The sequence below is a fragment of the Dreissena polymorpha genome, chromosome 12 (assembly GCF_020536995.1).
Source record: "Dreissena polymorpha isolate Duluth1 chromosome 12, UMN_Dpol_1.0, whole genome shotgun sequence".
In the NCBI taxonomy this organism is placed as follows: Eukaryota; Metazoa; Mollusca; class Bivalvia; order Myida; family Dreissenidae; genus Dreissena; species Dreissena polymorpha.
In genome coordinates this window covers 9,991,832-10,014,768 of record NC_068366.1, presented here as the reverse complement: position 1 = coordinate 10,014,768, position 22,937 = coordinate 9,991,832, and the positions used below count along the sequence as shown (strand labels likewise).

The following is a 22,937-nucleotide window of genomic DNA, read 5'->3' as shown; positions in this document are numbered from 1 at the left end:
AGCATCATTATATGTGTTTATATTGAATTGATTGATGCGTTTTTTAAAATAATTTCAAGAAATCAATTTCTTACTGTTATTTCTTACCATAGCATATGGCCCTGATAGGGTCTGTATCACAATTTGTAAAGCTATTTACAGTGGGCAGTCTTATGTAAATTTGAATAACTCTCCGCTATGTCTTTAATCTATTTCACAATGTTAATTCAGTGTGCACGATTTATACTGATTTACAGGTATATCCATAAATATCCGATATAATATACGACATTGCAGTACTACGAAGAGGGTTTCGATAAGTTGTTGTTCCCGTGTCCTAAAATTTTCTATAAATAAATACCAAATATAAGATAGTTCACTTTGCATGTTTCACAAAAGTGAACAATCATACTTCTCGTTTTGATTACCTCCCTTACGCGTTATACACAACCACTGCATATTGGCAAGCAAAATCAGGGTTATTTGATTTGTAACGTTTTGATTTACACAATATTGATTTTTTCAATCGTATGTACATGAAAACATCCTAAAATAACATAAATATTTATTTAATTAAAATTAAACTCTTCAAAAATGCTCAACATTAATATATTGACACAATACATAAATTGGCATATACGAGTTTAAACACGGTCAACGAATAAATATATGCGGCTTTTTGTTTTAAAATCTAATTAATTTGCTTTTTATTAATGACTTTTACGACAATCAATTTCATGATTTCCGGTTTTCATTTGAATAAATTACGTAACACATTTTTGTTTTGTGTGTTATGGTTTGTTAGTAAGTTTAAACACTGTGTCATTTGTCGCTTAATTTTGAACTAAATGTAAACATATTTAAAAAAACAACATGAACATTATGTATATGATTCATGATATAATTGAAGGCTATCATTTTCTTGAAATTAAAAAATATTACATGTTTAAAAGACTGTTAAAATATTGAGATTTTATTATTTCAAGTTATACTTTGCGTGGTAATAGTAAACATCGATTATCAAGGAATCCCAATATTTCATTCTATAATTCTAAATATAGAGTGCATTGTATGAATGTAATAGCGAGGTCGGATTTTAAATGGTAAATACATATTAATTATCAAAAATAACCTAAAAACGACATATTGAATTTACCATCTAGGTTTTACTTACGCTTTATTATAATTCAATTATTTGTAAATTAAGCAATTAAACTAGCAATAGCATACAAATAAATAGTGCGTTTTTATGTTCATTTAAAAGTCCAATACGTGCAATTATAATTAAATTTATAATTTATATAATTCATCGAGACTTCAGGATTGTGTTTATCAACACAATATTGTGCACAAATCTATTGAACAGTCATTTAAGGTGTTTACGTTTTGACAAGAATCTACTTATGAATTTATGTGTTATACTTATATTTACAAACTGATGCAATAAAAGAAGTTGTCAACACATACATAAACCTTGTATTGAACTGGAAAAAAACACACAGTAAAACAACCAGATTCTCTACCATAAAAACGTATCATTCCACATACAAAGTGTCACGATAAATTGATGTTTGATATTTGAACCAATTAAATGATAAAAGTTCGTAGTACGCAGCTGACAGTTTTAGAGCACATCGGACAGCAGCTCATGTCGGCGACACATTGTTCACAGGCCGCCAGGTGGCTGCATGGCAGAAGTAACATGGTTTTCGGTCTCTGTTTGCACGTGGTACACGTGTGATGTGAACGAGTCGCTTCAGCCATATTTGTTGTCTGATAAGTAATAGAATGCAAACAAATTAAACCGTTTGCACAATTCATATCAATATCGTTTTAACTTTTTACAAACTGTTTTTTTTTCAATAAAACAGTGAACTAATACAGGAAGTGTATAAAGTGATGAGTAAGTTAAGGTCAACAACATACCTTGGTGTTTATTGTTTCTGGTGGGAAAGGCATTGCGCAAGAATAAATTCAACGTGGCTTCTGAGTGTAATCTCTAACTTCACGTCTCTAACTTCACGTGTGTTTCAACTTATCCAGTAAAGTTAAAACTAGAAGTTCGCCAAGAATACTGAAATGTATATATGTCCGATCAACTAAAATAAAAGTACATACAGTATTAGTAAACGACTTACGTTAGTAAGAACATGTATTTAAAATAATTTACAATCAAATACAAATATTGATGGACATGCAGTGACATTGAACAGACAGAAAAGCAATATTAAGCAAAGCAATTAATAAGATAATGTGCCACAAAATACTTATTATATATTAACATATGCATGTATTAGAAACTAAAGAAAAACATGCTATAACTTAATATTATTAGCGCAGTATCAAACATAAGGAAAAATCATAGCGACACTACCTTTAATATTTATCCTTCATCACTTTGTATGTAAAAGTGTTATGTGTTCTGCGTTTTTACACTAGACTACATATATTGATCCTAATAATAAGTAAGAACAACCTATATTTATTTACCTGAAACACTATTTTTTAACATGAGTTGTACATTCAACTCAATAAAGATACAATCTTCAAATTTCAAAATTGGTACGTCAAGCAGTAACCGTTAATGAAATATAGTGGCGTGTTCTTATTAATGTACTTGTACGTATGCTTATTAGCATATTTATAAACTTTATTCAACAGAACAGTCACATACTTACCGATGCATGACTGGTAAGCGGCTACGTGTCAGAGCAAGCTAGATCTATTTATAGAGATAAAGACAAATATAACGATTTACCCAATATTGCGTCATAGCAAATATAAATTGTGTGTTTTAAATGGCCGTTTCATCAAGAATTACGTATTTTTATACGATCGTAAATTATGTATCGAGATTAATGTAGTCGTTTACGATTTTACATAAACTCCGTTTCATCAATGAAATCGTAAATGCAACATACATAAAATACGACTACTTAAATATACGTATTTTGTAACCGAAAAAAATAGTGACACAGTCTGAAAAATTGCATGACGTAATTTTCGCGCGTTCTGTCAGCTAAGTAAAATATCGCACAAAACATAACTCCTATAAATATGTGGTCGATTAACGTCTAATTATTTGGACTAACAAAAACAATGCTAGTTGTGAATCGAAACAAAAACAAACACTGGAAAACGACGTGTAGACCGGTGTGGAAGGCTACCGATTGCTGTTTGGCCGACAGTATAGACGAGTTAATTGTTATTGTTTACATTCGGGATTTTCCGCGCATGCGCACTGACTGGTTGGCAAAAACACTGGTTACAGTAACGTAAAACATGTATAAAGGGCTTTTGTTTAGTCAATAAATTGATAATAAATACGAAATAAACATTAAAACTCTTTAAAAAAAGTGCAAATATAGCATATTTAGTACCAAATAAATGTATATTCACAAATAAAATTTCCTCTTCATAAAAATACGAAGTAGTTATTAGCATAGAGTAAACGTGATCGGAAGACTTAATACTGACAATTCCACAAAACAAAACAATAAATTAGCCGTATTCTTTCTGATAATAAGACTTGAATAAATTATATTTAAACACTAATAAAACATATTTTAATTGTATTATAATTTTAAGTGGTGTGGATAGTGTTTTATTTCATCAGCGATCAATAGAGTCAGAGGTGCATTTAATCAATTATAAAAAAAAGCCCTAAAAAGCGGAATACAGTACTATTTTTAAATATTGTGGTAATTTACGTTTACATTGAATGAATTTACGTTTCGTTTACATTGAATGAATATAAATTCAATTTACCATACAAACGGAAAAACCCTGCATATTAATGACCCAAATGTAACTGTCTTTGCATGTATATTGAAATCTCTATTAGTAATAAGAAGTGATAAAAATATAGCATTTTATGATAGATGCATATATTTAATTTATCTAACGGCCCCTTTTGTGACTGCTTATGTTCATGATCGTGTTTCGGACCCTGCAGTAATGTACAATCTTTACACATAATAGCGGAGTTAACTTTTGCCGGTACCCGTTAAATACCTTAATTGCATAGCAGTAAAATTGCACAATATTTAAATGTATAGTTATTAAACAATGTATTATTAAGTTTAACTGGCTAATAAATATATACACTCGTTCCCGTTAATACATTTCCGACAAATGTCTTCATTTTTGTTAAAATATTTCATAAAAAATTAACTTATCAGTATTTTTAGCTTTAAAATGTGGCTTAAATGATTGCTCAATATGCCAAGAGATGACATAGAGGTATCGTGACTTATGTTTACTGACCAGACACTCGTCTGCAACATGTGGTTTATGCAGGGGTCCAAGTGTAGGTCCCTGGGTTTATGACACCATGTTTTCTTTGTAATTGTCTGGACAGTATCCGATCATAACGAGATAATCGGTTTGTGATAACAAAGGTGCAATTATACACCGGGATATAAATGCTGCAACAAAGAGTGCCAAAATTAGTGTGAACAATAAAATAAAACAATTACATTAAATAAAAGAATTTATTGAATGTGTAAGAAGGTAAGTTTTTCCAGACACATAAAGGTTCAAATCAGTTACCCTATGTCGCGTACATACAATTGACCTATTCGTTGTTTGTTTTTATCCTTATTTGTTTTCGTTCATTAAATTTAATTTATTCTAAAAGAATTTTAATTTCTGAGAAGTTTTTAACTAAAAATGGTCGCGATGAAGTGCCAAGTAGAGAGATTTTTGTTTAACCACATACCGAGCTCTTAGATTGTGTTCCACTCCCGAGTTCGTTGTCAGTAAAAACAAATAATAATAAAAACAATAAAATCGTTCCAAAGATGCATTTCCTTGCATGCTAATGTTTTATTCAGACATAATTAGTAAAATTATATTCGATATTGTGCATGATTATCATTAAAAACGAAGATTTCGTCAACCTTCTCTATATGCGCTTATATAAATTGCACCTCTTTTGCCAACCAGTGGGCGGAGTCTAAACTTTGCAGGTGCGTGTGACGTCACGCGTTAACTCGTCTATACTCTCCTTCCGTTACTAAACGCAAAAAGAAGTTATTTCGGATGGAGACGGTTGAAATGTGAGTTGAGAACTTGTTGGTCATGAATGAAGACAGCTGAAATAATTCGCGTTCAGGATAAATCTGAACGCGAATTATTTCAGCCAAGTGTCTGCCAAAGCAAAAATCATCAAAAGACTCTAAAGGCGGCAATTGATATTGACAAGAATGAAGATTATTTTTGCTTATTTTCTCTATCCATGAATAAAAAGGTATTGGTAAGATTAATTGTTTTGTTCTTTCTATGCAAAAATGCGACTGTGGTGTAGATCAATTAACAGTTTAATAATATAATTTAATATAGACAAATGGAAATTCAGGCTGACAATAACAAGACATCATGGATTGAAAGTTTGTCATGTCAGCATTTTGTGTTCAATTATCAAATATTTTATTTCAATAAGGTATTAGATTCACATGACACAACATGTTTAGTAATTACAAATGTCATATCATTGAGAATGCTATTTGTTTGTCTATTATACAGAGGATATTTGTTGGATTCGGTGGATTATCGTTTTTAATTCACGAGTGATCATAGACAATGATATTTTCACAAGTGGCGCAGCCACAAGTGAAAATATGTATTTTCTATGATCAGGAGTGAATTAAAATCAATATTCCACCGAATCCAACAAATTTTCTTTTTATTTTATGCTTTTTTCGCAGTTTATATACATTGTTAAAGAGTTTTACTTAAGAATGTCGTTGGGATTATGTTGTCATTTTGTCAAATAAATTACGTCATTTCACAGTAAACAGTGAAAATTATCGATAATTCTCACTGATAATTTTCATTGTTTGAAACAGTGAAATTATCATTTTTAATCCACCGATATTTTTCTATAAACCACCGGAAAGCATTAAATAAATATCATTGTCCACAATAATTTATTATAGTGTTGATTCACAAGATGTAAATAATCAACATTGATTTATATTGCTTTCTCTGCAAAACTGTGTTACATGTAAAGATCACAAATGCAGTTTTCATTTCTTTTTTTTTCCAGAAAACAAAATGGTATTACTGGCTGAAGGACCAAAATTGAATGGACAGAGAACACGGTTGTCAAAACTCAAACAGAAGTTGTGTCACTCAGCTACATTAAAACATAAAACTGAAGGCAGAAGCAACAAATAAAAATTTTTTTTTTTCTATATAATATAGTAAAGCAGACTGCTCATTCTTTCCTACAATGAAAATGTAACAATTTATGTTTTCAATTTTTAGCTGGGCTGTTTTCGGAGAAAACCCAATGTATTGTAATAGCCAGCGTGTCGTGTCGTCCGCGTCATGCTCAAACCTTAACATTTTGTCAATGTATTGAACTTTGGCCATAAAATCAAAGTGCTTCCACCTATAACTTTGAAACTTCATATGCAGCTCCACCTTGACGAGTTCTACACGCCTCAACCATATTTGGGTCACTAGGTCTAAGAAGGTCACTGGGACCTTAAAATAATTCTGACAAGCTTTTATTCGTTAAAAAATGCACCCGCAGCCGAGCGTTCAGACCTGTTATGCGGTGCTCTTGTTTTTCATTGTACTCTGTTTTATGGGGATAAAGTATTGCTGCATTTTTTCATTTAACTTTATTACCGGTAACTTATTTACCAGAGTATGAACTTGTGTGTCAAGGTATTTTTTATTTAATTCTTTCGACATCAATGTACTTAAAAAAGAAATTGGAATGTAGAGCATTAGTGTCACACACAAATGTTGAGTTTAAGTTCAGAAAGCTAGGTTAATTTTGCAATACAAAAACCAACTTTCGGAAACAAAACCAGGTCATGTAGGCATGCTAACTTATTCTGACCATAGTGTCATATGTTGTGTATTTAATATTTAGTTCTGTTAAATGTATAAACTAGTAAATTTATCTGCTTGCAGCAACAAGTGAAGAATGAAGCAACAGAGTAATAAAACTCGTGAGGAGATGTTGATGGCGTCAAGGGAAAGATATGCCATTCAGAGGGACATAAGCAATAATCATGAGGAACTGGTTACTCTTTCCAAAAAATGAAATTTTAAATTGCTCAATTGTTTCTGGAACTTTTAATTGATTTTACATGTGATGGTGTTCAGTGAGTCTATGAAACTTATTATTACACATACTATATGTAAGATATAAATTGTCATATGAATTATAATACCATGCCCAGTTAATATATTGTACTTCCTGATTAATAATAAATATTTGTGAATGTTCTTTGTGTTTTATTCATTGAAAACTAGTATTATAGCAACTGTTATCAAATACCATAAACATTATTATGATAAACATTTCAATAAAAATACAAAAAAATTGCACAGGTAAACAACATATTTTAACAGTAGATGACTAAATAATTGAACAGAGAATCATAAAAGGGTAAAGTTTAGTAAATACATTCGGAAACAATATACTGGAAAACTTCTATTTTTTTATGACAATAATATCCATATTTATAGACAGCACACTTATAATATTAAAGTACCGATACATTTACAAGCCCACTTTTTATGCCCCCCTTCAAAGGGTATATTGTTTTGCTTGGTCGGTCTGTCCACCAGATGGTTTCCGGATGATAGATAACCAGGGGTGTCAATTTGCAGAAACCTAAAATCCTGAAAATCATCCTAGAATTATAGGGGGCCAGAGTCTAAAGAGTTTTAATGATTCATTAAATTATGTTTCCTTTGTAAACAATATGCCAAAGGTCAATAATTTGTGAATTGGGAAAAGTACCTTGAGTATATGATCTTTTCTAGAGCTCAGATAACTGTTCAATATTCAAGGGACCTTTTCCAGTTTTGGTAAATTGACTAAATTAAAATAAAACATGCATGCCCCCATATGGGCTCTCCGTTGAAGTGACAGCCATTGTGTGAATATGTTTTTTGTCACTGTGACATTGACCTAGAGACCTGAAAATCAATAGGGGTCATGCAGATCATGATCAATGTACCTATGAAGTTTCAAGATCCTAGCCATAAGCGTTCTTGAGTTATCATCCGGAAACCATTTTACTATTTCGGGTCACCGTGACCTTGACCTTTGACCTAGTGACCTGAAAATCAATAGGGGTCATCGGCGAGTAATGATCAATCTACCTATCAAGTTTCATGATCCTAGGAATAAGCGTTCTTCAGTTATCATCCAGAAACCCTTTTACTATTTCGGGTCATCATGACCTTGACCTTTGACCTACTGACCTCAAAATCAATAGAGGTCATCTGCGAGTCATGATCAATGTACATATGAAGTTTCATGATCCTAGCCCCAAGCGTTCTTGAGTTATCATCCGGAAACCACCTGGTGGACGGACCGACAGACAGACATGTGCAAAGCAATATACCCCCTCTTCTTCGAAGGGAGGCATAAAAAACTAGAAATGGCGCGGCAGAGGCCGACGCGTATCCCCACGCCGAATGTTTGACCTAGGTGTGCCCCAGGGTTGGTAATGGGGCCATGCATAGCTGAGATTGACCGTATTGTCATAAGAGAAGTTCATCATCAATTAGAAGTGAATTGGTGTAGAAATGAAGAAGTTATAGTTAAAGGCAATTTTGGGTGGGTGTGACATATGTGGGCAGGGCGCCCCAGGGTTGGTAATTGTGCCATGCATAGTTGAGATTGACCGTATTGTCATAAGAGAAGTTCAGTATCAATTTGAAGTGAATCGGTGTAGAAATGAAGAAATTATAGTAAAAGGCAATTTTGGGCGGGTGTGGTCTATGTGGGCGGGGCCCCAGGGTTGGTAATGGGGCCATGCATAGTTGAGATTGACCGTATTGTCATAAGAGAGGTTCAGTATCAATTTGAAGTGAATCGGTGTAGAAATGAAGAAATTATAGTAAAAGGCAATTTTGGGTGGGTGTGGTCTATGTGGGCGGGGCGCCCCAGGGTTGGTAATGGGGCCATGCATAGTTGAGATTGACTGTATTGTCATAAGAGAAGTTCAATATCAATTTGAAGTGAATCGGTGTAGAAATGAAGAAATTATAGTAAAGGCAATTTTGGGTGGGTGTGGTCTATGTGGGCGGGGCCCCAGGGTTGGTTATGGGGCCATGCATAGTTGAGATTGACCCTAATGTCATAAGGGAAGTTCAGTATCAATTTGAAGTGAATCCGTGTAGAAATAAAAAAGTTAAAGTAAATGGAATTTTTTGGTGGGTGTGGCCTATGTGGGCGGGCGCCCCAGGGTTGGGATTGGGGCCATGCATAGTTGAGATTGACCCTAATGTCATAACAAAAGTTCAGTATCAATTTGAAGTGAATCCGTGTAGAAATAAAAAAATTATAGTAAATGGAAATTTTTGGTGGGTGTGGCCTATGTGGGCGGGGCGCCCCAGGGTTGGGAATGGGGCCATGCATGGTTGAGATTGACCGTATTGTCATAAGAGAGGTCCAGTATCAATTTGAAGTGAATCGGTGTAGAAATAAAGAAGTAAATGTAAAATAACCTAAAAAAATGAGTGATAATTTCTGACGCGGCCCCACCCCAACCGCTATAACTTTTGACCCAGGGGTCAGATCAAAATTCCAAATAGTGCAGGGTCGCACATATGCTCATAGCTACCATGTGTGTAAGTTTCAAGGTTCTAGTGCTTTTAGTGTAGGAGGAGATAGTGGCCAGGACGGACGGACGGACGGACAGACGGACGGACGGACGGCGGAGATAACCACAATATCCCCACCTTTTTTTCAAAAAGCGTGGGGATAATAAGTTTAAGATTCGCAAACTTTTGTTATAGTTATGATATTTGTGAGGAAACAGTAATACTGAACATTTACCATGCTCTAAATTATCCATTATATGCATCTTTTGACAATTTAAAAACTTGAAAATTTTAAAGCGTTGCATCTAACTGCTGCAACACTCGACAATTGAATAATTTGTAGAATTCTGTTATTGTCGTTATATTTTGTGACACGATGAGGATTGCTTATATAAAGTGTAAAATACATCACTCATTGTATCAACATGGACGGACAAGTGGTCTTAGTGAGGCTTTTACTTCAGGGGTCAGTGGTTTGAGCCCTGTAGGAGTTACTTTTTATCTTTCTTTAATTGTATTCTTTTTTTAGTGGAGCTTTTTAGATCCAGTGGTTACATGTATCAATATAAAAGCGTTTAATGAAAAACTTAAATATCTGCCAAAATTTAGGAAAAGTTCCCTTTAATATAAATATTAAATAAGGCACTTGGTAATATCTAACACATAACTTTTTTATTGGTCCTCAGAACATTGGCATTTTTTTCTTTCACAATCCTATAACCTTGAAGTAAATATTAGACAAATTATGCATACACAATTATAAAACATGCAAACATCAGCTGTTGTAACTATTGTGTCTAGACGACCAGGAATACCAATCCTTCCAAATCAGCGATGACACAACTTTACGCCATTTGGCCGAGTAGTGTAGCTCTGCCTATTCAGAGAAGACTCAAGCCATCTATCACTTTATAACATTTATAACTACAATTAAAAAACAAATAAAATGAAACAGTTTGATCAGCTGCTGCCTCTTATCACATGCTGCTCGATGTACTGGAGTGTTGTTCATAACTTCCGGTTCCATCACATTTCCAACCAATTCCTCTATCAGTGGAACGTTTGAATCCAGACACAGGTTATGCAGGGGCATGTACACACTTGATATTTCACAGCACTTATTGGACTTGAAAGGCCAACATCCACCAGTGGCATGCAGATATCTAAACAAATATCAAAAGTATTTCTTTAACATAGACATTTGTCTAAGTGACTAAATTGTCCTGATACCATTGACATTAATTTAATTTCAATATAAATTATATATAATATATAACCTACAAAACACTTTATTTGTGCCTGTATTCACTATTAATGCACAATATCATTTAAATGCACTAGTAAACAATATTTCATACATAGTGTCTGAGGATAAGCAAAAAAATTTTTTAAGATTTAAAATAAAATGAATACATCATCAGTTTATTTAAACGGACATTTTTTTATGAAACATCATATTCACACATGCAAACAACCCTCAGTTATAATAAAAGTTAATTTACATATAAATTCTAAAATTTGATAATTAAAGTTGTACGTTATCAAGCTTTAGAAGTTACGTTTGATTTAAGACACTGTGAGGCACAAGAAAGAGATTGGCAGTAATACTTCATTTAAATACTGTGTGGTAAGTTGATCTCGCACTAATAAGACTATCACAACCTATATAATTTGTTACCAATCTCGTGATTTCAACACTCCAAATGCCCTTTCTACTACCCACGCTCTACAAAGATGGTCATTGTAGGCCTGTTCCGCAGCATGGGAGGGATGAGGTTAAGGGGTCATCAGGTTAGTCCTTAACAGATACCCACTATCTCCCAGCAGATGACCCTCATCATTCGTGCTCAGATATTGCTGTAAATTGAAATATTTTATTGGGCAGTTGCTTTGTCTTTGATAAAACAGTTAATATTGTTAGATTAAGGTAGGAAAGCATCTCAATAAGTTTCACAAAACAAGCTTAAGTATTATCAAATCACTATATTTTAGTTACCTAGATGAAATAATGTAACTTAAGACAATATTTAAAGATAATACTGATAGCTACATTGGCTAACACATAAAAGAACAAAAGCTTGATCACACAGTGCTAATGGTGCTTATTGTGGTAGTTAATGATTTTTGCGCATGTACGTAACTAATTATTATTAGATGTCAAAGATGATGAGCATTACGCTTATTTTAACCTTTTATGGTATTTATCTGCTTTTATACCAAGTTTAATGATAAGGTAATGAATCATAATACTGTATTTACATTTACCTCATGCTGGCGTCAGCAACAGCCTGCACATTAATGGCATGGAAACCTCAGTAAACATCTCCCTTGGCAATATGCAATAAACCAAAATCTATAAAAAATAAAAGTTATTCATTAACATGAGAGTGCTCATCATTTCATGTTCACATTACCAACACAAAAGGGAGGAATGCAGAAAAGGAGTAAATAAATAAAAAAGCCACATCAATATGCACGAAATAAAATTTTTGGATGGGGGGTGCATATTTTTAGCACTGCAGAATTGAATTTGACAAATAAATAAATTGTAATCAAATGAAAACAATATAGAAATAATTAAGGTAATTGTTCTGCAATTATTAAAGACATAAGGTACAATCTACTTTACTCACGCTCGATTGGTTATTCACAGCTTGGGTACTACTTACATGTACCCCTGGTACCATTAAGCATACTTGCATGTACCTCGGGTAAGGTTAATATACTTAAACGTACCCAGTCCTTATTAGACTGTACCCGAGTTGTATTCCTGCCCAAAATCCGATGTGGTACAGTGCACTACAGATAAATGTAAAGCGATATTGTTTATCTAAATAAAACTTACCTTTTGAAAAAACTGCATCAACATGCTTTTTGAGTATAAATTTCGATGATATAAAGACTATTTGAGAAAAAAATTGACATTAATGTGAACATAATTAAAAAAAATTAAGCCTACAACAACCCATTTAGCATTAAATTTCCGGCTATGTTAAAGTATATTAACTGTAACAGGGTTAGCTCTACATGTAAATATACTTAAAGAGTACGGGGGGTACAGGTAATTAGTATCCGAGCTGACAATGACCAATCCAAAAACATTGTCATCAAATGAGAACAATATAGAAACAATTATGGTGATTTTTCTACAATTATTAAATACATAAGGTACCATCAGCATCTTCTTAACTCACAAATACAATAAACTAGTTTAGAAATAGCAAACACAAACAGTATCATGATGTCATATTCATTTTCATGATCATGATGTTATAATCAACAATTTCGAGGTAAAGTATTGTTCAATCACAACATTTAATAGTAGAACAACTACAAGTTCAACATTAGCGGGTGGGGTAAATCAGCTTGCTCTTAATGTCATAGATAAGTACACGTCGGCACAAAATAGAATGAGTTAAACATAAAGTCATTTGTAAAGAAACACAACAATAAATGATTAAACTAATACCGGTAATCATCGAATGCTTTTATTAAGAAAAGACACAACAATGACTTATTCTTCAACCATTTTGCAAAATCCGAGTTGTCAAATGCTAAGTAAACAAGGGGCAACTACTCTAAAGTTTTTGGGTTAAATTCTACTTACTTGCTGTTTGAAAATAAATACAATTTTATAATTATACTGGTTTAAATCAATGATTTCTTCGCCTTATTTACATACCTAAGCGACTGAATGAAAGGGATGAGCTCGCCGGCAAGTTGGTGCTATGTCTTCCCCGATAAAAACCAACGATTCAATCGGGCGAGGTATAAAACCCGGAACTATCCGGAAATCTTTATGGTAAAACCCGGAACCGATATAAATGGTTATAACTTCATTATTATTCGTCCGATATTAATTATAATGGTACCGTTGTAAAGAAGATCCTCTACAGATTCTAACCATATCAAAATATTTATGGCAGGGTCGTAGTCGGCCTGTAAATCGCGGACAAAGTCGGCCTGTTTTAACGTTTTTTTTTTTACACACGCAAATGCCGAAAAGAAAACCCGGAACCGATATAAATGGTTATAACTTCATTATTATTCGTCCGATATTAATTATAATGGTACCGTTGTAAAGAAGATCCTCTACAGATTCTAACCATATCAAAATATTTTATGGCAGGGTCGTAGTCGGCCTGTAAATCGCGGACAAAGTCGGCCTGTTTTAACGTTTTTTTTTACACACGCAAATGCCGAAAAGAAAACCCGGAACCGATATAAATGGTTATAACTTCATTATTATTCGTCCGATATTAATTATAATGGTACCGTTGTAAAGAAGATCCTCTACAGATTCTAACCATATCAAAATATTTTATGGCAGGGTCGTAGTCGGCCTGTAAATCGCGGACAAAGTCGGCCTGTTTTAACGGTTTTTTTACACACGCAAATGCCGTAAAGAAAACCCGGAACCGATATAAATGGTTATAAATGCATTATTATTCGTCCGATATTAATTATAATGGTACCGTTGTAAAGAAGATCCTCTACATTTTCTAACCATATGAAAATATTTTATGGCAGGATCGTAGTCGGCCTGTTAATCGCGGACAAAGTCGGCCTGTTTTAACGGTTTTTTTTACACACGCTAATGCCGTAAAGAAAACCAGGAACCGATATAAATGGTTATAAATGCATTATTTTTCGTCCGATATTAATTGTAATGGTACCGTTGTAAAGAAGATCCTCTACAGTTTCTAATAATGTTAAAATATTTTATGGCAGGGACAGTGTTAACCTGTAAATCGCTGTGCGGTAAAAGTTGACCGAAAAATACCGTGTTTTTTTTAACACAGAACAATGTCTTGAGGAAAACACGGAAAAGCTAAAAGGGGTTATAAAAGCATCCTTTTCCCAACCGACCATACATTTTTGGTACCGTTGTTACGGTATTGTTCCACTGTTTCTAAATATGTAAAAAATATTGTGAGAAAGCATAATATGAAATAAGGCGAAGCATCAAAGCGAAAATGGTTATAAATGCATTATTATTCGTCCGATATTAATTATAATGGTACCGTTGTAAAGAAGATACTCCACACTTATTAACCATGTCAAAATAAATTATGGCAGGGTCAGAGTCCGCCTGTAAATCCCGGTCAAAGTCAGCCTGTTTTAACGGGTTTTTTTACACACGGAAATGCCTTAAGGAAAACCCGGAAAAGGTAAACGGGGTTATAAAACAGTATTATTGACTCGATATTAATTATAATGGTATTGTAGTACAGGAGAACCTCCACAGTTTCTAACCATCTAAAAATATTTTAAGGCAGGTTCAGATTCAGCCTGTAAATCGCGATCAAAGTCGGCCTATTTTAACGTTTTTTACACGCGCAAATGCCTATAGGACTACCCGGAAAAGGTGATAAAATCATCACTTTCCCAACCGACCATACATTATTTGATACCATTGTAATGTAAACAATGGACCTATTCCTACGGCCGTGTTAATACCAATATGAAAAGATGCCATATCAATCCACAACCCCTGGGTAGGTAGATGGGCACCTTAGACCACTAAGTCACGGTAACTATGTCTGTTACTGCTACTTTTGACATTGATATTACCAGTTAAATGTCAATTTCGTGACATGGTTCATGCAATACCCTGAAATTTTCCGGGGACACAGTAACAACAACTGCCAATTAAGGATACAATGGTCGCGATCACAGGTTAGTGCCACCCTTGTATATCTGCTCTTGGCATGTTGTTCTTACTTACTGTCAATCGAAGATTTGGGTCTTGGGTAGATATACAGCTTGTTGTCAAACCGTTCCGATCCGAATACTTAAATAAGAAGTTTTTTGTTAAGAAAAAAATCATAACTGCAATACAAGTCTAGCTTTGATCACGATATAAATCATATAAACATTTTATGAATCGGTGTTGATATAAAGTGTGTTAATTGACCTTGTGCTCGAATTGTTGTGTTTGATTTTATTTACTAACAATGCCTTTAGTAGTGGGACATAGCCAGACAAAGTACTTGTCTGATTATTTGTGTAAGGGATCGTACACAGTGTTCTCGTATTCTGGATATAAAACGCTCCAGTTTATGTACGAGAGGGACGTTTTTGAAGTTGCGCCTTTCTTTTCGGTAAGTACCGTGCACAGTACACATATATATATATATATATATATATATATATATATATATATATATATATATATATATATATATATATATATATATATATATATATATATATATATATATATATATATATATATATATATTATGATATGATTATATATTGTATATATGGGTAGATTGCTCACTATGTATTGTTCACGATGTCTATACATAGTTATTTACGGGTGCATACAATCACCGCAAAGTACCGAAAAGCATCGAATAGCACCGAAAAGCACCGAAAATACACTCAATTTCTCGCTATATATATGCAATATATCGTTTTCTAGTGTGTGTTAACGGGTTTAATTAGTTAATTAATGGTTATATGATTGTATGTCTATACTACAAAATTGGATAAATATCGGCAATATACCGACCGAAATGCTTTTCCTCTGAAGACCGAAAAGCACTCAATTTCTCGCTATATATATATATAGAGTTCCTATAAACGGATTTAAATTAAATAAAAGTTAAGAAAAACATGTGTGGAAAAATACCAAATAAGCCAGATACTTCATTCTGATTTCGTCAATACTGTACAGATCTTAAATTTACGGATCATTGTAATTTCCTGCAACGATATCTATTCATACGACACACGAACACTAACACGGATCTTAATTAAGCAGACAAATGCTTCTGCTATTCACAAATTCACACGAGCCGCACTTTTATAAAGGATAATAACTGAATATACACTTATTGACAGAGATCAACGCAAATGTATATTATGTAACCTAAATGACATCGAGGATGAATTTCACTTTGTTCTTAAATGTCCTTATTATAATGATGTTAGGAATGCATTAATTCCGAAATATTATAGAATCCGACCGAATATGTTCATGTTTATTAAACTACTTAATAGCACAAACAAAACTGTATTAAGAAAGCTAGCCATGTATTGTTTAACATGCTTTAAAATAAGAGAAAATGTCATATATATGTAGTGTTAAATAGAAGTACATTTTTCACAAAAAAAATAAGGTCAGAAATATGTAACTGTATCTATATTTTTGTAAACCTATATGCATAACATTGTGTGACCACTGTGTATTAAACCCATCCATGTACCATTCTCACGAAATATGTTCACGAAATATATTTCGTGTTTATTTAGATTATTTATTCTTTAAAATTATGTGTGTTTTTGTGTATTGAAAAGAATATGTCCCAAAAAGCTTTGGCGGAATTTATTATAAATAATGATAAAATAAAATTAATCCCATCCATGAAAACCTTTATTGTTGAGGGAATACATGGCTCCAAACGTTTGGTGACAATCATGCCAAAAGAAACATGTAGTTGTCCGTCAACTGGACTTTGTTATCACCTACTAGCGGTTAAAATGACTCTGAATATTGATGGAATCTGTGATAAACGCACGGTTAAAAATCTCACGCTTCTTCGAAAAAATAGCAAACCGCGTGTTGCCAAAAAAACGGGACAAAAGAAACCGAAAAAAGCCGACTTCGAAATTAACCCAGCACCCGATTCAATACTCATGACACCAACTGGAAAATCATGCGACACATCGCTGAAACAAAAGCTCGCCAATTTAATAGCATCAACCCCAAAAACACCAACGTCTAAAAAAAGAAGCCGGAACACCAACAATTCATTCACTTCTTGTAAACAAATAAAGTTTGACAACAATTTAAGTTCAATTGCAGAAGACGTTCTCGAAGAAGAAAACCATTTAAATATAAGCAGCGATGATTCATTTACCAGTGAACAGACGTGTTTTAATCAAATGATCATTGATGACGCGGAAGACGATAATGTAGAAATTGCAAATATATCTACAATAGATTTAGAGCTAGTTAAAAATCCATCCGGGTGGCTGAACGACCCAATAATAAACAAATGTCAGCAAATGCTAAAAGAACAATTCGCGCTTGACAGTGGGATGCAGAACACACTTCTTGCTCCGTACTTTAATCATGATTTAGGTACCTGGGATATAAATAAACGTTTAACGAAACAAAATCCCCCGTCCGCCCAAATACATTACAACGCCAGTAATCACTGGGTATTATCATACCAATCACAGAAAGATCGACATGTTATTGTGGTGGACAGTTTAAAATCTCCAAGAACTCTAAACAGTAGTATTTCAATTCAAATCGCTCAAATCTATGAAAATGGAGAGCGCAGTGTACAAGTACAAATACCCGACGTACAACGTCAACCTAATTACACAGATTGTGGTGTTTTTGCTATTGCCAATCTTACTGAGGTGTTACACAACAATTATGATGTAGATTTTTCAATTATCAGATATGATATACCAAGAATGAGAGCACATTTATTAGAATGTATTACTAAACAACAGTTTACAACATTTCCAAAAATAGAAAAAATGCCAAAAATGCCGTGTAAAGTAGCAAAAAGTTGTTCTATTAAGATTTTTTGCGCTTGTAAGTTGCCTGATATAGTTGGCGATATGGTGGAATGTGACAATAAAAGATGCAAAATGAATAGATGGTTTCACAAAAGATGTGTTGGGTACACAATGACAAACCAAGATGAAAAATGGTTGTGTCCATACTGCACATGGTAATTTGAGATGAACAAGCACTGAGATAAAGGTATGTGATTATGGTACAACAATTATATCTTAATGTTTATAAATATGATATCTATTTAGATATAATGTAATGATATCCTCCAGTACAGTTACTTTTATGGTGTCATTTCCATTATAACAAATTAATCTATCTCGTCCAATAAAATGCAATTTATGCCTTCGACATCCAGCCCCGGAAAAAGGGGGGGGGGATAACTTCCTATATACGGGTATATAGGGATGTGCCGAAAATACGGGGTGAGTTTTTCGACTAAAATTACTGATATGGGTATGGTTTTGAGAATCTAAGTACAGATATGTGTATTGAAATCCGAACTTTGCTTGTATTTAAATGCATATATATTTGAAAGTATTTTAAGTATCAAAATGATTTTATGTTAGTCAATTGTGTTTTGCTATGAGCAGGGATGTGCGAATAACTGTAAACTTTTGCTGAGCAAGTCATTCATGCTATTATACAGAATTGCAGTTTACCTACATATTTTTTAAAAGGTCAGATAGCTTAATTGGTAGAGCAACCCAGGCCGGTATCATTAGATGGCTCATGGGTGGGTTCGGGTTCGAATCCCGATCTGAACTTCGTAGGTAAACTTGTGGTTGCAAGGCTGGAAACGGATAGTGTGACAATTTCTTTTCGGCGGGGTTTTGGGCTAACCGTTCAGTTCATCAGTTCGTCTAGTCACATGAAACCGTTTAATATGGCCTGTTTGTTGTTTAATTGCTGATTAACATATTTGACACAAATCGTGCAGTCCCGCTTTAACTCCTTATTTATGTTGGCTATATTGCACTTTACCGGTACGCTGCCATCATGGATTCCGAAATTTGCGCAACTTAACACTAATTATAAGGGCTTGGGTTATAGTGCGTACCGGTAAAGTGCAATTGCCCCGGACTGTTTAGTTGCTCTTATCCGCAGATGGTATTCGAACCATATATACTTCAGATGTGTGCCGACATAAGGTGATTTTATCTATTTTACAAACAGCAGCTTTTGTGCGATTTTAAAACAAAAAAGTTACTTAGTTACAAGGACTGTTATGTTGCTCTTATCTGCAGTTGGTTTTCGATCCATAAATGTTTCTTCCCGATTTGTGCAAAATAAGGGTTTATATGAACTACACGGTCGGCAAATTATCACCATTTTACAAACGGAAGCTTTTGTGGGCTTTTCAAACATTGCCTCGTGTGACCTTTTAAACTGCAAATATATCGTTCTAAATCATAAAACAATTTCAATGAAATGTACATGTAATTCTTTGGAAACGTTTTTCTAAGCAAGTTAATCATGCTATTCAACAGAATTGCAGTTTACCCATATATTTTTCAAAAGGTCAGAATAGCTTAATTGGTAGAGCAACCCAGGCCGGAATCATATCTTATTTAGATGGCTAATGGGTGGTTTCGGGTTCGAATCCCGATCTGACCTTCGTAGGTAAATTGTGGTTGCAAGGATGGCAACGAATAGGATGACAATCTGTTTTGGGCGGGGTTTTTGGGCTAACAGTTCAGTTCATTAGGTCACATGAAACCCTTTAATATGGCCCGTTTGTTGTTGAATTGCTGATTAAAGTAATAATTGAAAGTTCATTTCCTTACTTTTTAATAAAAGTCTTTACGAACTCCAGGTTCTTCTGCTAGAAGTGCCTTTAATGATTTAATTCAAATATTTTCTGTATATAAGTTGTGAGTTAGTTTCTTCACGGTGCGTATATTGTATATTGTCATCTAGAGTCCGTGGTTTCTTCTATTACAGATTAATTGAGCTCGCTTTGATGCATCGCCTTATTTCATATTATGCTTTCTCACAATTTTTTTTACATATTTAGAAACAGTGGAAGAAAACCATAACAACGGTACCAAAAATGTATGGTCGGTTAGAAAAAGGATGCTTTTATAGCCCCTTTTAGCTTTTACGTGTTTTCCTCAAGACATTGTTTTGTGTACAAAAACAAAACGGTATTTTTCGGTCAATTTTGACCGCGATTTACAGGTTGGCACTGACCCTGCCATAAAATATTTTAACATGGTTAGAAACTGTGGAGGTTCTTCTTTGCAACGATATCATTATAATTAATATCGAATTAATAATAATGTTTTTATAATTCCCTTTTTCCTTTTCAGGGTTTTCTTTACGGCATTTGCGTGTGTAAAAAACCCCCGTTAAAACAGGCCGACTTTGTCCGCGATTTACAGGCCGACTCTGACCCTGCCATAAACTATTTAATATATTATTAGAAACTGTAGAGGAACTTCTTTACAACGGTACCATTACAATTAATATCGGACGAATAATAATGCATTTATAACCATTTATATCGGTTCCTGGTTTTCTTTACGGCATTTGCGTGTGTAAAAAAACCGTTAAAACAGGCCGACTTTGTCCGCGATTTACAGGCCGACTACGATCCTGCCATAAAATATTTTCATATGGTTAGAAAATGTAGAGGATCTTCTTTACAACGGTACCATTATAATTAATATCGGACGAATAATAATGCATTTATAACCATTTATATCGGTTCCGGGTTTTCTTTACGGCATTTGCGTGTGTAAAAAAACCCGTTAAAACAGGCCGACTTTGTCCGCGATTTACAGGCAGACTACGACCCTGCCATAAAATATTTTGATATGGTTAGAATCTGTAGAGGATCTTCTTTACAACGGTACCATTATAATTAATATCGGACGAATAATAATGAAGTTATAACCATTTATATCGGTTCCGGGTTTTCTTCTCGGCATTTGCGTGTGTAAAAAAAACCGTTAAAACAGGCCGACTTTGTCCGCGATTTACAGGCCGACTACGACCCTGCCATAAAATATTTTGATATGGTTAGAATCTGTAGAGGATCTTCTTTACAACGGTACCATTATAATTAATATCGGACGAATAATAATGAAGTTATAACCATTTATATCGGTTCCGGGTTTTCTTCTCGGCATTTGCGTGTGTAAAACAAACCGTTAAAACAGGCCGACTTTGTCCGCGATTTACAGGCCGACTACGACCCTGCCATAAAATATTTTGATATGGTTAGAATCTGTAGAGGATCTTCTTTACAACGGTACCATTATAATTAATATCGGACGAATAATAATGAAGTTATAACCATTTATATCGGTTCCGGGTTTTCTTTTCGGCATTTGCGTGTGTAAAAAAAACCGTTAAAACAGGCCGACTTTGTCCGCGATTTGCAGGCCGACTACGACCCTGCCATAAAATATTTTGATATGGTTAGAATCTGTAGAGGATCTTCTTTACAACGGTACCATTATAATTAATATCGGACGAATAATAATGAAGTTATAACCATTTATATCGGTTCCGGGTTTTCTTCTCGGCATTTGCGTGTGTAAAACAAACCGTTAAAACAGGCCGACTTTGTCCGCGATTTACAGGCCGACTACGACCCTGCCATAAAATATTTTGATATGGTTAGAATCTGTAGAGGATCTTCTTTACAACGGTACCATTATAATTAATATCGGACGAATAATAATGAAGTTATAACCATTTATATCGGTTCCGGGTTTTCTTTTCGGCATTTGCGTGTGTAAAAAAAACCGTTAAAACAGGCCGACTTTGTCCGCGATTTGCAGGCCGACTACGACCCTGCCATAAAATATTTTGATATGGTTAGAATCTGTAGAGGATCTTCTTTACAACGGTACCATTATAATTAATATCGGACGAATAATAATGAAGTTATAACCATTTATATCGGTTCCGGGTTTTCTTCTCGGCATTTGCGTGTGTAAAACAAACCGTTAAAACAGGCCGACTTTGTCCGCGATTTACAGGCCGACTACGACCCTGCCATAAAATATTTTGATATGGTTAGAATCTGTAGAGGATCTTCTTTACAACGGTACCATTATAATTAATATCGGACGAATAATAATGAAGTTATAACCATTTATATCGGTTCCGGGTTTTCTTTTCGGCATTTGCGTGTGTAAAAAAAACCGTTAAAACAGGCCGACTTTGTCCGCGATTTGCAGGCCGACTACGACCCTGCCATAAAATATTTTGATATGGTTAGAATCTGTAGAGGATCTTCTTTACAACGGTACCATTATAATTAATATCGGACGAATAATAATGAAGTTATAACCATTTATATCGGTTCCGGGTTTTCTTCTCGGCATTTGCGTGTGTAAAACAAACCGTTAAAACAGGCCGACTTTGTCCGCGATTTACAGGCCGACTACGACCCTGCCATAAAATATTTTGATATGGTTAGAATCTGTAGAGGATCTTCTTTACAACGGTACCATTATAATTAATATCGGACGAATAATAATGAAGTTATAACCATTTATATCGGTTCCGGGTTTTCTTTTCGGCATTTGCGTGTGTAAAAAAAAACGTTAAAACAGGCCGACTTTGTCCGCGATTTACAGGCCGACTACGACCCTGCCATAAAATATTTTGATATGGTTAGAATCTGTAGAGGATCTTCTTTACAACGGTACCATTATAATTAATATCGGACGAATAATAATGAAGTTATAACCATTTATATCGGTTCCGGGTTTTACCATAAAGATTTCCGGATAGTTCCGGGTTTTATACCTGCCCCAACAATCGCTCTATTCCGCCCTTACTTAGACGATATATCGAAGCAATGTTCTCATCT

At 34.2% G+C, this 22,937-nt stretch overlaps 2 long non-coding RNA genes across 4 annotated transcripts; both read right to left on the bottom strand.

Moving 5' to 3' along the window:
• Positions 1-985: 985 nt before the first annotated feature.
• LOC127854212 (uncharacterized) lies at positions 986-2,621 on the bottom strand. Its single transcript, XR_008036967.1, has 3 exons — positions 2,470-2,621; positions 1,906-2,053; positions 986-1,752 (listed from the first exon to the last, which is right to left on the bottom strand). It is a non-coding gene; the product is annotated as an uncharacterized LOC127854212 (long non-coding RNA).
• Positions 2,622-10,211: 7,590 nt separating this feature from the next.
• LOC127853749 (uncharacterized) lies at positions 10,212-13,129 on the bottom strand. Of its 3 annotated transcripts, none has more exons than XR_008036736.1 (4): positions 13,031-13,129; positions 11,827-11,914; positions 11,240-11,418; positions 10,212-10,724 (listed from the first exon to the last, which is right to left on the bottom strand). It is a non-coding gene; the product is annotated as an uncharacterized LOC127853749 (long non-coding RNA). The 3 variants fall into 3 exon arrangements; XR_008036735.1 differs by having other exon boundaries at positions 11,827-12,360; positions 13,031-13,128; XR_008036734.1 differs by lacking the exon at positions 13,031-13,129 and having other exon boundaries at positions 11,827-13,009.
• Between the last annotated feature and the right edge of the window lie 9,808 nt (positions 13,130-22,937).